The sequence below is a fragment of the Halichoerus grypus genome, chromosome 12 (genome assembly GCF_964656455.1).
Source record: "Halichoerus grypus chromosome 12, mHalGry1.hap1.1, whole genome shotgun sequence".
Taxonomy (NCBI): domain Eukaryota; kingdom Metazoa; phylum Chordata; class Mammalia; order Carnivora; family Phocidae; genus Halichoerus; species Halichoerus grypus.
Genome location: NC_135723.1, coordinates 30,240,232 through 30,256,487, shown reverse-complemented (window position 1 = coordinate 30,256,487; position 16,256 = coordinate 30,240,232).

The following is a 16,256-nucleotide window of genomic DNA, read 5'->3' as shown; positions in this document are numbered from 1 at the left end:
CAGGTCATGATCTCCAGGTCCTGGGATGGAGCCCTGCATCAGGTTCCCTGCTCAGTGGGGAGTCTGCTTCTCTCTCTGACCCCCACCCATCACCACTTGTGCCTCTCTCTCAAAATGAATAAATAAAATCTTTAAAAAAACTGATAATTTTAGGTGAAAGATAATGACTGTTAATTATACAATTCTATTAACTTTCCCATCAATTTGAAATTTTTCAAAATAAAAAATGGGGGAAAGAAACTTACTAAAAAACAGGAATTAAATCCATCCACTGGCTAATTGGGAATTTATATCACATTAATGGGTGTTTTAGAGTAAGTTTTCTTTTATGAAATTCTCTATGCTAGACTTCCATTTTAGAACAAACCGAATACAGGGCGCCTGGGTGGCTCAGTCGGTTAAGCGACTGCCTTCGGCTCAGGTCATGATCCTGGAGTCCCTGGATCGAGTCCCACATCGGGCTCCCTGCTTGGCAGGGAGTCTGCTTCTCCCTCTGACCCTCCCCCCTCTCGTGTGCTGTCTCTCTCATTCTCTCTATCTCAAATAAATAAATAAAATCTTTAAAAAAAAAAAATAGAACAAACCGAATACAGTCACATGTCCAACAACATAACATATTTCACCATGTCCAGATAACAGTGTAGCAAATGCTTAAAATAAAGAAGAGAGCCAGAATTATGAGTCTGCATAATCTCTGAAGCTGACTCTGTTCTGACCCTATCTATGCTTCAGTTCTTCTTTGGTTACTTTGTCTCTGTGTCTGGCCAATCCCACAATTCCACCCACATTTCTACTCCTAGGTCTGTCCAGCCTCCCCAGGGCTTCAGTTACAATCCTGGCCTACGGTAACCGTACATAGCTTTGTTTCTTTTCTCCCAGTTTGACCTCTTTATTCCTTCCTCCCCCACCATTCTTCCCATAGCATACATGAGCCTGAAAAATCTGGTTATGCTTTGCCAAACTCATTTCTTGCAGAAACCCTCATTTTACTCTCTACCCTAACCATGCTGAATGACTATGAAGCTCCTCTAAATGTCAAGATGTTTCACACTTGCGTGACTTTGTTGAAACTGCTACATACATTTCCAGCAATCTCCCATACGATTCTAGAACTACCTACCTATTTTTTAGTTCCAAAATATTCAATAACTCTCTGTTGGTAACTCTTGTTATGGATCTCTCTCTTTTGGAATAAAACTTTTTAAAGCAGGGATCTTGCCTAATTCATCATAAATGCAAAGCACGAAGCACCCTGTGTGTCACAGAGAGCCAATGAACAAATGTTTGTTGAAATGATGAATGGATTCAATAGCAAGACTAAATTATCTAGTCATTGTCAATATTATTGCATTAAAATAGATTTATGTTTACCCTGAGAAATACTTTAAATGTATGTCATTTATTCAAAAATATTTAACACCTTCTGTGTACAAGTCCAGAATTAATTGCTAAGTATAAAGAGATAGAAAAAAAAAATCCCTGTCATCAATGAGATCAATGTCAAGAAGAAAAGACAGACAAATAAAAACATATTGGGAGGGTGCCTGGGTGGCTCAGTTGGTTGGGCAACTGCCGTCGGCTCAGGTCATGATCCCGGAGTCCTGGGATCGAGTCCCACATCGGGCTCCCGGCTGGGCAGGGAGCCTGCATCTCCCTCTGACCCTCTCCCCTTTCATGCTGTCTCTCTCTCTCTCTCTCTCTATCAAATAAACAAATAAAATCTTAAAAATATATATATTGGGAATAATAAATGTTTGATACGCTATATACAGGATGCCATAGGATCCAAGAGGAAGGCACCTGTCCTAGGCTAGAATTAGGAGAGGAATTTGAATACTAGCTCCCTTGAGAAAATGATGTATGCTCTGAGACTTATCATACGCAGGAATAACCTAACTAGAAGAGTATTAGTAAGCTGATTTCAGCAGGACATGACCTTATAAGTCTTCCATTACAAGATCTCACTGATAGCCAATCAGAAGCTAAATAAGAAAAAAAGACACTACCCGTGTATTGACCAAGAATAGCAAAAACACGTCTCAAGATTTAAATTAATGCATTAGCAGTAGCTATGGAGAATGAGAACTTATTTATGAGAAATCTAGAAAATAGAATAAGATAATTTGGTGTATGGTCATTAAAGTGTAAGAAACAAAAATTGGAAAGATTCTTTAGTTTCTGTCATGTACAGTAAAGTGTCTGTTTATTCTATTCAAGGCAAAAGGTGGGTTTGTTAGCAGATGTGGGGAGGAAGACAGACACTGGATGTGATTGTGAACATGTTGAATTTTTAATGCCTGTGAACATTAAAAGGCTGTCTCCAAATCTCAAGTAATGATTTATATTTAAAATACACATTTATGGATCCTCAGTGAATGTATGTGCTAACTCTGTTGTTGTGGATGACTTCATCAAGGGAGACTATTTAAGTGATTAGAAAAGGGTCCCTGGAAAACTTCAACAGATAAGGAATACATGTAAGAAAGTGATATTAAGACAGAGTGGCCACATATATAGATGGAATACATTCGTAGAGTGGGCCAATCTCTAAGTCAAGGAAAAAAGATTTAAGGAGTTATGAACCATAGTTTCAAATGTCCTAGGGGAACCACTAACCATAAAGCAAGCTTGCCAAAACATTATTTAGATAATACCTTTACTCATTTAAAATTTACTTCCAATTATATACTCTTATTTAGGCAAAGAGTAGGTTAAGCCAATTCATTTTATTCTCTGTGTTGTTGTTAATGAAGCAGTATATTTTTACCTGAATGCAGTCTTTAAGGTAACTGATACTCAGAGTGCTTTGGAAAAGTATCCATCAAACGGTTAATGGTAGAGTTTTTTGGTTTGTGTGATTTTGTTTTCCTGATTTGTAGTATTGATTTTTCCATTTAAATTCAATTAGCCAACATATAGTATATCATTAGTTTCTGATGTAGTGTTCAAAATCATCAACTTTTTGTATTCCTTGAATTTACCTTTTACATGAACATATATATTACAAAGAGAAACAAGAAAGTTGAGAAAAGTCTTTCATAAAAATATATTAAAACAGGAAAAAGAGCAAAAAAAGGTGTTCTTTTATAATTTAAGCACAAATTCAATTTAAAAAACATCTTGTGACTATTTTTCTTAGGGAAGGTGTTGGATAGTTCAGTTTTACAAACCAGGTGATCTGTATTCTAGATAGTATGCTATTCTTTTTATTTCAACTGAGATATAATTAACCTGCACTTAAAAGCATGGATCCTAATTGTTCAGTGAGTTTTGATAAATGCACACATCAGTGAAACCAACACCTCAATCAAAATATAGAACATTACCAAGCTCCTAGAAAGCCCTGTCATGTCATTATCAAAATCACTAAAATCATAGATTAGTTTATTTCTCTATCTGAATTTAGATAAATGAAATCACTCTGTACTATTTTGAGTTTGGCTTCATTTGCTTACATAATATTCTTCCCTACTGTTGACTGGTCAGCAGCTCATTTTTTTAAACTTCAGAGCCTATGGTATATTACTAATATTATATTATGTTATATCATCTCATATTATATAGTATATTAATATATTTTATTATGGTTATCTTTAAAGATAATCTTTAAATAAAGATTTTTAGATCTAACCTTTAGATAAAGAAACAACAATTTGTTTATCTTTGGTTGAAGAACATTTAAATTTCCAATTTTTGGCTATTATGAATAAAGCTGTTATGAAAGTTTTTATTTTTTTTCAAGATTTATTTATCTATTTGAAAAAGAGAGAAAGAGTGCATGCACGGAAGTAGGGGGAGGGACAGAGAGAGAGGGAAAGAGAATCCTCAAGCAGACTCCCCGCTGAGAGTGGAGCCAATGCAGGACTTGCTCCCAGGACCCTGAGATCATGACCTGAGCCAAAATCAAGAGCCAGATGCTCAACGGACTGAGCCACCCAGTCGCCCCTGCTATGAACATTTTTGTATGAATTTTTGTTTTCATTCGTTTTTGGTATTTGCTGGGTCAAAGTAAAAGTATATTCAATTTTATAAGGAACTTGCAGGCAGTTCTCCAAAGTACTTGACAAGTTTACATTCTCACCAGCAAAGTATGAGTTACTCAGTTTCTCACCAACACTGGTGTCATCAGCCATTTTTGTTTGTCATTCTGGGTTTAAAGTGGTATCATATTGTAATTTTTATATGCATCTCCCTGATGACTAATAATACTGAACACCTTTTCATTCGCTTATTGCCCATTTGTACCTTCCATTTAGAAAGTATTTATTCAAGTCTTTTGCCCATTTTGGAGACGGTTAATATGTGGGAGTTTTTTTATGTATTTTGGTTATAAGTTCTTTAAAATATGTGACTGAACACTTTCTCCAAGACTGCCCTTTGTTTACTCATTTCCTTAATGGCATCTCTTGATGATCAGAAAAATTTTATTTTTAATATGATAAAGAGATGCTGTTTTTTTAACTACTGAGATTATAAATGGCCTTTCTCTCTAATTTGATTGATGAGGGTTACTATTTTGATTTTTATTAAAAATGGGGGATAATCCCACTGGGCTGTGATGATTATCCAGTTTATATACTGTTTGATCCAATTTGTAACATTTTGTTAAGAATGGTTACATTTATATTTATGATGCAATATTAGCTTATTATTTTCTTTTCTCATAATATCAAGTTCCGGTACCAGGGCTCCATTAACTTCATAACACAAATTGGGAAGTGCATCCACTTATTTTTGAAGTCAGTAACCAAAGCAAGGCTAGTTAATCAAATAACAAACTCCTTCTGAGAAGTATCTTTGTAAAAACTTCTATAATTCACAGCATATCAGAACCACTGCAATGAGCTGGTGTAATTTTCCTTCAAAATCTAAGGTTGAAATGAAATGATCCCACATTAACAAAACTTCAGTTGCAGAGGCGGCATCTTGCCATTATCCTCCTTGAGTATGTGGGTGGCCGCTGCCTTTATGGTGAAAATCTTATTAAGCAAAAGAGAATATTCAGAATTTTAAAACTCACTTGGAATTGTAGATCTGTCAGTGCTTCAAGCTGGATGACACTTGTGGGGCACATGCTTTCAAATCCGTCAACTTAGACCATCTGAGCAACAAATGTAAGTCCTCCTCTAGAGTTAATCTGAAAGGAGACCTCCCAAACCTTGCTCCTCAAGAGATGAGAGGGAAATGACAGCTCTCTTCAACAGGAGTACGTTCATTCCAAGGAATTGTTCAAAGGTTTATCTGGAATGTGGACCTTTTTTTTATCATCCACATACCAGAGATATGGTAACATGAGAGAAAACATTAAAAGTGCTCTTTGAGTCAGAAACTGCCCGATACTCTGTGTTAATTACTTAAAATAATAATGGAAGCACATGTGAGGCCCCTAAACAGGAAAATGTATTCAGGAGCATGGTCTGCTCTGCTTTATTTCTTTATAGAGTGAAATGTATTACCAGTGACAGATGAAGCCGAGCCTGTAGGAGATGTGCCAGAGGTGTGGCGACAGCCTGGTATTCACAATGGATGTATCAGTGTGCCTCAGCCATCTGTTTTATATATTCCACATTTTGAAAGCTAGTAATACGGCATCGTTCCTTAAATTTTACTGGATATTAGAAGATAAATGTATTCCATTTTTTGGAAGTTTGAGGTGGAACCAGCTTGATATAAATGGCATGCCAGAAGTCCAAGTAAAGGAAATTTTCAGCAAGGATTGAATCATTTCTAATAGCAAGAACAAATGTGTGGTGGTTCTCTTTCCTCAATTCCTTAATACCATTTATACGGCTAGAAATGTATATACTAAGTTATTTTCCTGCTAATGGAACTCAGTTACTTTTCACAAAGTAGGATTCTTGGGTTCAGTCTAGATTAGCTATACTTTTGTGGTGCACATACACTATAAGGAAGAATCAAAAGTGCATCACTTAAATTAAAATGATGAGGGTAGAACGACCCTAATTACTAGTCTGCCAAAATTAAAACAAACAAACAAAACCAAAAACTACCTTAAGCCATGAGGAATGCACATTTGTAAAAGAAATGAGTTTCAGTTTTTACAGCTTTTAGTCGGGAGTTAAGTTCAATCATAAAGGTTCATAAAGTAAACAAACAAACAAAAATCCTGCAAACCTTCTTGGGGGTGGGGTAGAAAAATGAAGTCAGGGAAACTGTGACTGCTAAAAAATGTGGGGGAATATCGAGATGGAAAAACAAAACAAAACAAAATTGGACTCTCAAACTTTGTTCCCATTTCTGAATGACCCTGAAGTTATGTATATGCAGGATAGACTCAGTATCTCGACAAGAGGCAAGAAATGTGAATTTAGGTCAGAGATCCTGCTCAGACAACAGACTATGCAGTTCAAGTCCTACAAAGATATTTGCCAGCTAAACAAAAGAAACAAAACCCATCTGAGAAAATATTCAGTTCACAAGTTTCACAAGTTAATATTCATCATATCCAGGATATAGTCAAAATTACTGATTATACAAGAACCAAATTAAAATAAAAGGAACAATCTTCCAGGAGAAAAGAAAATAACACTGAAATAGAACAGATATGGACTTAAAAATTGAATAGATTTATATATTCGACATAAAGTGATAGAATACTCACTGCACATGAACCATGGAAAGTTAAAATTGTATATTGTAGTCCCTATGCAACCACTAAAAATAATACACAGAAGTATAGGAATAAGGACAATAGGAAAATTAAAGTAGAATTCTAAAAAGTATTAAAATAATCCCCCCAAAAAGAGTCAATAAGGAGGGGGGGAAACACAGAAGGCATGTAGAAAGCTATCGATAAAATGGTAGATGAATTCAAAATTTATAGCAAATATTACAACAAATGTTAATGGATTAAATATTCCAATTGCACATCATGTATCTGACAGAGCTTACAGGCAGAATATGAAACAACTCTTACGACTTAGTATCAAGAAGATAATCAACTCACTGTAACAGATGAACAAAAACAGCAAGCAATTTGAACAGACACTTCACCCAAGAAGGTATACAATGATCAATAAGCACAGGAAGATACTCAACATCTCCAGTTATCAGGGAAATGCAAGCACAAAAAGACATGCTTGGAGTTAAATCTAAAAACTTTATAATACTGACTGTAGGTAAAAATGTGGAACAACTAGAACTTTCATATACCGTTGGTTGGAATATAAAATGTTATAACCACTTTGGCACATGACAGTATCTACTAAAGTTAACATATATATACGATATGGCCAACAATAACATTCCTATTTACCCAACTAACTATAGCCAACTGTATACGACCAAACTAACTACTGTAAAGAAAGAGAGTAATGGTTGTCTGGGGCTCGGGGTTGGGAGAGAGGATAGACTGCAAAGGGGCACAAAGTAATTATTTCAGGTGAAAGGACATTTTTCTCTCTTGACTGTGGGCAGATTATATGACTATACATTTACCATTACATTTAACATTACAATTCAATCACACTATACACTTAAAATGGGTGGATTTGTATCATGTAAACTAGTTCTCAACACATATGAGAAAAATATATGAGGATAACATTATTTGGGAGATAAATAAAATGTGTAAAGGGGTGGAGAAAAAAACAAGATCATTTATGTGTTGGTACTAAGAAGATATTTAAACCTAATATTTTACTGGAACAAAAAATAGTTTTGGCTCATTCCACTTCAACTCTCCCTCTCTCCCTCCTTCTTTTTCTTTGTTTTCTTTCTTTTTCATTTCCTTTCCCTTCATCTTATTCTTATTCATTTTCTCTTGTTCTTTCCTCATGTCTAAATTAGAGTTTTGCATAGATAAGTGCCAAATAAAATAAACTATTACATTCAACCATTAAAAATTTCATTCATAGCCCCATGATGGTATAAATAATTAAATCAAGAATAGAATTTTAATCAATGTTTATTTTTACATGTGTAATTACTTTGCTCTTTGTTGTTTTTCCTTTGTTTTGTTTACTGCTGATTTTCAGCATCTGTAAATGCTGGGCACATAAAAAGCATTAAAAAAGTATTAGTTGGAAGTTGAACTCCCTTTCTTTGCTTAGAACAGGGAGGAAACTGGGAACAGAATCATCAATTGCAACATACTGGCCCCCCTTTAAAGGACCAGATGACCACACACACACACACACACACACACACACACTCTCTCACAAAGACACAACACCCAATACTGATATGAGAGATACGAAGAAAATATTTGAAAAAGAAGTGTTTCAGACTTCTCTGGGGGAAAAATTTTTAAAAAGGTACTTAGAAGAGACCTCTACAAGAAAGGATTATGGGTTTTTGTTTTTGTTTTTTAATATTTTATTTCTTTATTTGACAGAAAGAGAGAGCACAAGCACAGGAAGTGGCAGGCAGAGGGAGAGTGAGAAGCAGGCTCCCCACTGAACAGGGGGTCTGGTGTGGGGCTTGATTCCAGGACCCCGGGATCATAACCTGAGCCGAAGCAGACGTTTAACTGACTGAGCCACCCAGGCACTCCCAGAAAAGATTCTATTTATGGATAGACAGTGATCACACACATACACATACACACACACACACACCCCATAGCATTTGATTTTACATTATCTTTGATATTTAGTTTGGACACAATTACAATTGACTGAGAAAATGAAATATTCTTAAGTGCTTATTCAACTATATAACGCAAAAACTCCCCCAAATCTTACTAATATCTTATCTGAATGAACAGATTCATCTGATGTTTCCAAAATCATCTAAATACACATTCAATTGTCATATCACTGCAGTGGTTAATTTGAGATATATTCAAAATACACTTTTAGTGTATGGCAAATGTTATCTCAAATAACTTCTGATATTTTATGTGAAAGGGAATAATTACTAATATTCTGCATAAGGTCAGAATAATTGAGTTGCATTAGTTTTAAGGATGGATTGTGAAGCATAATGTGTCACAAATGTTAATATCAGTCAAATTCACTTTTCAAACAAGCAAAACATTTTATAAAGCTAAGAATGCATATCTTACCAGTGGGAATGACTTTCAGTTTCCTGCAGACCATCAGGAGTGTCAAAATCAGGGCTAAGATCTTGGAGGAGAGCAAACAGCTGTATGTTTTTTTAATTCACTTTTAGATTTTATCTTGCTTTCTGAAATTTGGTATAAATTCTGTTTTGGTTTGTTTTTTTTCCAATGTGGGGATTGAACTCACGACCCTGAGGTCAAGACCTGAGCTGAAATCAAGAGTTTGGATGCTTAACTGACTGAGCCACCCAGGCACTCCCGGGATAAATTCTGATTCACAACCTTTCAGTATCAACTAGAATAGCACAAAAAACCATAGTACTAGAGCTACTGCTATGAAAGTATAAAAATCATACATTTAAGTTATATGTTGTTGGCAGAAAAAAGAGAAAGAGAGAAACTCTTCCTGCCATTAAAACCCAACAGCCGTGTAACTTTAATGAGCATGTCAGCAAGTCTAAATCTACTCCAAACCCATCTCAATATTACATAATATTTTTGGCAAGAAAATGCATATATTCTTATGTTTTATGGATATTTGAAGAAATGTTTCAAAGGTTATTTTATGTAAACATTATTTTCATTTGAGCTACACACTCTGAACACTAAGCTCTTCAAATATGCAAATTCATAATACAAACTTAACCAATATTTTTGAAAAAATATGAAATAGTGTAAAATATTTGAAGTAATATATAATTAATTGTATTGTAATTATTATTATGCTTAATGTACTTCAGCATAAAGGCACAATATCATTGCTTAGGAAAGTTCAGCTTGAAAAAAAAAGAAAGTTCAGCTTGAGTAATTTATTTTCTTTTTCTTTTTATCCATCCATGTTTTTTACAATTAAATCAGGGGCATTATAAATTACAAGTCTGATTATTTGGAAAGATTGTCTGAGCTTAATGGATTTATAAAAGAAATAAGCAAAAGGAATATTCTCTGTATACAGTTGGATATATATTTTTTATATCCAAATTGAAATACAATTTTGCAAGTTGAAACTTTTATTTTTCAATTTGCATATAAACCATTGAGTTCTTTGACACTGAACCAAATCTTTATCTGTTTAAAAAGGAAAATCAATGTTTTATCCTCTAAATTCCAAAGTAAACTTTCCTTATATTCGACCATTGGTGGAACATACTTTTTGTGAGAATTTTATCCTGGTCCGTCCAAACCCAGTCAGGAACCTAAAAAGAAATTATTCTAGGAAGTAATGTGAGAAGTAAAAAAAATTTTCCTGACCTAAAAATCATCACCAAGCAATTCTGACTTTTAAGTGAGAACCAACTAATTAAGGTTATGAATGTGAATGTCATGAAGGAGAATTACTGGTAAATAATATTATTTACCCAAAAGCTGTTTAAAAAAAATAATGAAATTAAAACTGGCAACTTCTGATACTTATCCCAATTTCAATCTCACTGTGCATTTGAGAAGATATTCAATAAAGTATCTATCACATTACTATTACTATAAAACTTTACAGTTTTGTGTTATTATAGTGCTATTTGCTAGCAAACTATAGTGTTATTTGTTAGCGAAGTGTATCTATATTAGATTTTTTTTAATATTTATGAGATTTTCTATCATTCATAGTTACTTTTTTTTTTTCAAAATGACATTTAGTGGTTCAAATGCATGACACCAAGTTTTACCCCAAAGTCATTACAGAAAGGCCTATATTTAAGGAATTACATCTTTTTTTCAGGTATTAAATTAAATAAAAATTTAAAAAGAGACAGAAGGTTGCCATTCACTGAGTTTCTATTATGTATCCATTGCTACCCTAAGCACCACTACAATAGTTCTCATCTATTGCTATGAGGTAGGTATGTTAACCTTAGATTACAATTCTTAGAGAGTAAGTCATTTGCAAAGCCTCAAATATTGATAAATAGGGTGAACTCAACTCATCCCTCTTTTTTCACTTTGAATTCTACTGTGTATTAGCGACTTACAATTCAATGACTTAAAGTATGGAAAACACTGGGTTTGTGATATTTCACCATCTTCGTCAATAATAACAAGTATAATAACAAAACAACTAATATGCACTGAGTATGCATTATATTCTAGGAACCAGAGTTAAGTAGATTTTTCTAGGAATTCTTTTCATTTAATCATCATAAAAGCCCATGACACAGGGGCTATTTTATTTTTATTTTTTTTTAAAGATTTTATTTATTTATTTGAGAGAGAGAGACGCACATGAGAGAGAGTATGCATGGGGCGGGGGCGGGGGGGGTGCAGAGGGAGAAGCAGACTCCCTGCTAAGCAGGGAGCCCTGGGGCCTGCGGACACTTAACAGACTAAGCTACCCAGGTGCCCTGACACAGGTGCTATTTTATAGATGAGAAAATTGAGACCTTAGCTCTAAGTGGCCAAAAGACACAGTTCATGCATGGCAGAGCACAAATTCAAGCACACATTCTTCTGTTTCAAGAGCCTGAACAGGAATACACACTCCTTATGAACAATGTCTGTGTTTTGCCTTTTGCTTCAGCATGCCTAAAACATCTTTCTGAGCCTTAGGAGCCTGGCTTTAATGACGGTCAAGCACATATAGTCAGGAAAATGAAAAAAAAAAAAATCAAGTGAATTTGTACTGATTCCTGAAGACTAAGAAAAGAAAAGTAAAATAACATGCTCTTCACTTGAGAAACCTTAAGCTTTTGGATTAATTACAACAAACAGAGACAATCTTTGAAAAGAAAGAAATAATTGGATCAGTCAGGCATGAACTCGTACTTTTTTCACTTTTTTTTTTTTTTTTTTAAAGATTTTACTTACTTAGAGAGAGAGAGAGAGACAGAGAGGGTGAGCTCTCTGCGTGGAGGGGCAGAGGGAGAAGCAGGTCGTGATGTCCATCCCAGGACCCTGGGATCATGACTGAGCCCAAGGCAGATGCTTAACCAACTGAGCCACTTTCACTTTTATATATCTAGATAATCAAATCAGTTAAAGCATTGATTGGGCTTTGAGGAATTCTTTTAAATTTCCTGCTGTTTTTCAATTTGATCTCTTTCAATCTGCGTCAGAGAGAGGAAGAACAAAAGTGAATAGGTGTTAAGAATGAAGAAAAAATACCATGGCCTATAGCCCATGCTAATAATAGATGTAGGGTAGGGGAATTATTGCTTAGCTGTCAATGACCATGGTGGAAATTGATAACAATCTGAGTTGAGATTCTTGGTCTCCTAAATAAACTATAAAAATAGAGTTGGCTTTATTGTCACATTGAACACTATTAAAAGTTTAAAATTAAAATTATTTTATTATTAAAAGAAACTATAAGTTTATATTTAGAATAATGACAGTGTTTATGTCATAGACATTTATAAAATGTTCATGAGCAAGTTACTAATTTAAGGCTTTATTATGTCCAATAACGAAGTAAGTATATTAGAAAAATATCAGAGCTTGGTTTTTCAGGATTAACTAAAACTTTATGCACTTTATGTACTTTAAGTTTTATGTACTTTAGATACAAACGTCTTAATTTCACAATCACTACTAATGTATATTGCTTATCAAAAAAAATAAAATGCCTAATGTTTATTAAGATTTCACTATGGGCTAACTCCGTTAATAAATTCACAAACTTTTTCTTAATTTTCACCGTAATTTTATGATAGATACATTATTATTATCATCAGTAATGCTGTCCAATAGAATTATAATGTGAGTAATATTATATCCCTGTTCATTCATTTAATAATTATTGAGTAATTATTTCAACTATAAGTGAGCAACTTACATAATTCAAATTTTTCTAGTACCATTTAAAAAAGCAAATTGAAACAGGGGCGCCTGGGTGGCTCAGTTGGTTAAGCGACTGCCTTCGGCTCAGGTCATGATCCTGGAGTCCCTGGATCGAGTCCCGCATCGGGCTCCCTGCTCGGCAGGGAGTCTGCTTCTCCCTCTGACCCTCCCCCCCTCTCATGTGCTCTCTCTCATTCTCTCTCTCTCAAATAAATAAATAAAATCTTTAAAAAAAAAAAAAAAAAAGTAAATTGAAACAGATACAAGTAATGTTAACAGGCTTTACTTTACCCAGTGTATCCAAAATACTGTTTCAACATATATTCAATATTTAACAATATTAGTCAGATATTTTATATTCTTTTTTATACTAACCTCCCCAAAGTATATATTTTACACTTAAAACACATTCAAACGCCTGATAGCCTCATGTTGCTAGCAGCTACTATAACAAATAATGCAGATTATAGAGATTAGAAAACTGGGGCCTTTAAAGCTTAAGAAATTTATCCAAGATTACACAATTAGAAAAACAGGCTGATCTCAGGTTCACCCCGAAGCTATGCAATTCGAAAGCAGAGCAAGGTTAACCACTAAGCACAATGTCCTGCCTCCTCTTCAAGATGATGAAATGTTTGCGTGGTAAAGACGTAAGTGACTGCGTTTCAGCGTATCAGGCGTATCTGACTGGTAGCATCAGACACTATTTGCACAACTGATTGAAGACTCTTCCAAAATAATTCAGCCAAAAAGAAAAGACTCAATTATGGCAAGCTCCAAGGAATACCAAAACCCTAAAATTGGGACAGAGAAGAGATTTTGTGTGTAATTTAATATCTGTTTTTTCATTTGTCTACGGATCCAAAACCCATGGACTCATGCCTGAGTTCTAAGTAGACAGACTGCCAGAAGTCAAAGCTATAATCTGTTTCAGTAAAATCTTTGTGAGACCTAGGAGCACAAACAGCTCTGCTCTAATACACTGCAGAGGAGAAATATCTTTTCCCCAATCATAGTCTAGTCTTTGAGCACATTTGGAACCTCTAGTACACTGGAATAGCCGAAGGGGAAGTAGGCAGCAAGTAAGTAAAAGACAGAAATGGAACGGAAGAATGGGTGATAATGCACAGGGGACTAAAACTACCAGGCGTAAATATCAGTTCTGTTCAGCATAGCACCCTGTGTAATTCCCAAGCGTCATGGTGGAGAATGGCAAACAGAGAGGAAGATAGGAACATGCAAAAGAAAGAATGTTACTTTTTAAATGACAGGATATTGTTTTTAATATATGTAAGGCATAGGCTTAAGCAATAGCGGTATGACTTTGGTCGAAGATGACTTAAAATTATAATTGAAAATACCTTAAAACAATGTGGAAATTTATGGAAGTAGAATAACCAGCATAACTTTAGCTTCAGGTTGTTTTGATCCAGAGGCTACTATAGTTTTGGGACTACAACTCCAATAGCTATTTAGTAAACATACTGAGATTTATTCTAATTGGACCTTCTTAGATAATATACCCATTGCTTTGAGATGAGGGTCATAATATAGAATTTATCCTGGATCTATAGTTGAGGTCTTGACCTCATCGATGTCAGGAGCAACCGCATATCTATAAAAAATGGCACTCCCACAAACATCTGGGCCATAGTTGTTCTTCTCTCTTTCTTTCTTTCTTTCTTTCTTTCTTTCTTTCTTTCTTTCTTTCTCTCTTTCTCTCTCTCCCTCCCTCCCTCTCTTCTTTCTTCTTTTTTTTTTTTTTGAAGATTGGAGGCTTCACTAGCATTTAGAAGCAAGAGCCAATGAAGTACAGTTGAGCTCAATTTATAACTGCCTCCTGATGTGCCATGGCAAAATATTTTACATTTATTTATAATATTATATATATGTAATTTATTTTATATATGCATTATCCAATAAATAATGGATAATTTCCATTTATCTATAGTTTTATTGTAAACGTTTAAACATACAGAAAAGTAGAAATACTTTTACACAGAACACCTATCTACATACTATCTAGATTTTGTAACAAACATTTTACTATACTTGCTTTATTATGTATCTTTCCATCTAGCTATTATGCTATTAGTCCATTATTTTTGCTTTATTTCAAAGTTATAGGCATCTGTTTACTTGATCCCATATACTTCAGCTTGCATATTAGTAGCCAGAGTTCAATATTTGTTTCTAGTTTATTTTTAGGTGAAATTTACATAAATGAAATGCAAGAATTGAAAAGGTATTTGATACATTTTGACAAATACAAATGCTTCTGAAACAAAATATTACCACCCCTCTAGGAAGTCCCTCCTGCTTCTTTCCAGTAAATCTAAATTCCCATAGAGACAATAACTTCTATTTGTTTCCCACTAGCAAATAGTTTTACCTGTTCTCAAACTCCATATTAAGGGAATCATATAGTATGTGCTCTTTTGTGAAAGACTGTTTACTCAACCTAAAGCTGTGTGTATCAGTAGCTTTTTTACCTTTTTATTATTGACTGGGTTCTGTTTGCTTTTGGTCACTCTCCAGTGTCTTCGAGGTTTTTGTTTGGTTTTGTTTTGTTTTTATCTTGTCCACATTTTATGATTATTATCTCTGGAAGTTTTGTCTGACAAGAGCTACACAGCTATTTCTGTATGCATAACAGCATTTATGCATAGTTTTATATGTAATTGCTACTTCATGATATAAAGGATATGATGGTAAATATATTTAGTCTGTTTTTCTAATAGGTGTGATGGGTTTAACTGAGATGATTTCAGTCTCTTCCCTGGTCTGTTTTGGGATTTCAAGCTGATATTGGTGATTCAACTATATATATATATATATATATATATACACACCATGATATATATTCTATGAAACCCACTGGTTCACACACTAACCTCATGACTTTACCTTTCCTTAAAACAATGATCCAATCAGTTCTTGGTATGAAGCTATTATGATCTGTATGTATATCAGAATAATCCCTTAGCTCAGTCTTTTCATTTCCAGGAAGACGATTATTCTTTAAATAGTTCTGACCTATTTTACTGCCACTTATTTCTCCCCAGGTGTAGCTGATTAATGGTTCTCTTTCTTCTAATATCTCTGTAGCTACATCCTCCCACACTGACTCTGGGCTTGACCATGTGACCTTCTGTGGATGGTAGTGAATGTAATTTATTCAGGGTCTCAAAAACAGTTGCTTACTTCTGCTTCTCTCTTGAACAATTTGGCTTGCTTGTTCTTGTACCTGTGTCACATCATGAAACTATGCTCAGGATCATCTACCTAAAAGATGTGAGAATCTCATGGAAGGAGGAAAACCACGTGAATTGTCCCAGTCATCGGAACAGTCCTAGCTAAGATCATCCTATATCAATCGATGGACAATCAAATCCCAGGTATGTAAAGTAATCTAGTTTTGACCAAATGAATCATCTAGCATTTGATGAGCTAAATGAAT